The sequence below is a fragment of the Pelodiscus sinensis genome, chromosome 23 (assembly GCF_052426305.1).
Source record: "Pelodiscus sinensis isolate ZL-2025 chromosome 23, ASM5242630v1, whole genome shotgun sequence".
Lineage (NCBI taxonomy): Eukaryota > Metazoa > Chordata > Testudines > Trionychidae > Pelodiscus > Pelodiscus sinensis.
The window spans coordinates 5566936-5569196 of NC_143074.1; positions in this window are offsets into that span (position 1 = coordinate 5566936).

Below are 2261 nucleotides of genomic sequence, written 5' to 3' on the forward strand. Positions count from 1 at the left end.
TGCTGTTTCACTTCCTACTCAGCTGCAGTAACAGTTTGGCAGAATAAATCATCCCAGCCAGCATCTTCCTGTTTCACAATGTAAATCCTGCTCATTTTTACTCAAGTATTGGTGGGCTGCAATAATTTTTTTCTCTTCTGGAGACCTGAGTCCAGGCGTGACTGAGGTGACGTAAGTTGGTGACCCTCGGTCCTGATAGCTGTTATTGGGATTTTCATCAGTGCCAAGATGACTTAGGAACACAGTCCCATTGAAAGACAGTAGGACCGTGGCTCCTAAATCACTTAGGATATGTGTACGCTGCAGCTGGAAGCACACCTCCCTGCCTGGAGAGACAGACTCACCCTAGCGCCTCTTGAGCGATGCTAAAAATAACAGTGTGGACATTGCATCATGGTCTGCATAGCAATGGCCTGACAGCTGCAGTGATGCTTGGAGGAACCATGGGATGGACTGTGCTCAAGAGGGAATCCAGAGAAGTAGGAAGATGAGCAGAAGAGTAATTTTGTGGTTGGTGAAATAGACTGTCTCAGCAAAAGCAGTTTTAGCTCCAGAGCGCTCTGTCAAGTCACACAATCTCTCTGTGCCTCAGTGATACAACAGCATAATGGGGATAATAATGCCTCTTTACTCTCCTATTTAGATTATACAGTGTTTGCAGAGAGATGGGCTATCCCTCTGTGTTTGTATAGTACCTGGCACAATGAGCCCTTAGACACCACAGTAATAAACCAGAGTAATAATTTGACCCCTAGTGTAATACATATTAACATTATAATAGGCAGGCATGCGGATACGATACTGATGATGGTTGTATAAGTAGATAGATGAATGACATTTGATGGGAAATATGGCTGGATATCCTATGTCAAATTCAGTCCTGGTGTAAAGACACAACTCTCATTGAATTGTTTTTCTGCCATTTTCTGAGTTAAGGAGAAAATTGGATTTTAAATCACTCCTCAAGTTGGCATTAGACAACTGCACTATTTGGTCAAGTACTTCTTTCTCCTAGGGATTAACTAATAACATAAAAGAGAAACAGCTTCACCTGTGAAATTTCCTCTTCCTGATAGTCATTCAACTCCTGACAACATGTAGAACTCTACTGAATGCTACTGTGAAGTGCAGGCTGCTGGTCACAGGCTGCAAACACAACATGTAAACATAGGCGCAAATCCAGCTTTCCGTTTCATATGAAAAAGTACACACCTGTGTGACGTTAGAAAAATGGAAAGGGCTGCCTAAGTGCCTGCAGGAAACCTGCATACAACCGTAAATGGAAATGCCTTGTGTTGCTGAGATAATGTTACTTAGTTAAGCTAAGTTCTCATCTTAAGCTAAGTGTACACTACAGGCTTCTTGCGCAATAGCGCGTCCACACCTCAAATCACATTGCTTTTGCGCAAGAGAGCATCCACACTGCATGAACACTCTTGCACAAGAAAGCTCTGATGGCCATTCACCTTTTTCAGATAGGCTGTATTTGCGCAAAAAAACCCCCTGCGGAGTGTCCACACATGCCGTTTTGTGCAACAGCGGTAGCGCAAAAAGGAGTTCTGCCTCATAGAAGGAGGTTTACCTACACCGCAAAAAGCCCTCTGTTCTGCCATTTTACTGTCAATTTCCCTGCATAAAAGCACACTTAAGGTGTGGACACTCCATGGGTTTTTGCACAAAAACCTTGTAGTGTAGACGTAGCCTTAGAGCAATGAATAACTTTCTAATACTTCAGAGGGGTAGCCGAGTTAGTCTGTAACTGGAAAAACTTAAACAACAAATAGTCTTGCAGCACCTTACAGACTGTGACGTAGTGGGGGTACCTGGCTGGTTTCTATGCTGCTGGCTCTGGGGTAACCCCCACTGGCTGCCGTGGGTACCACGACCCAGCAAAACAGGATGAGTCACTATGCAAAGGGACCTCTCAACCAGTATGGCCAGACACCCCCCATAGAGAGGAACAAAGGAAGATGGAATGCTGCCCTGGCTGGGGGGCAGGGCTGGAAGAGGGTTAGTTAGTTGCTGTCTGGGAGCATGGAGGAGACAGCCTAGGGAAAGGGGCTGGAGTTTAGGGGCCCAGTCTCCCCCATCTCAAGGGGGCCTGAGGCATCCTAGCCCAGCTCTGTGACCAGATTACATCTGTGCTGTGCTGTATCCTGGAGAGGCAATAAACTTCCTCTATTCCACCGGCTGGTGCAGTCTGTTTGTGCCATTTCGGGGTGCAGGAGACGGGGGACCCCCAACGCGCCGTAACACTGGTG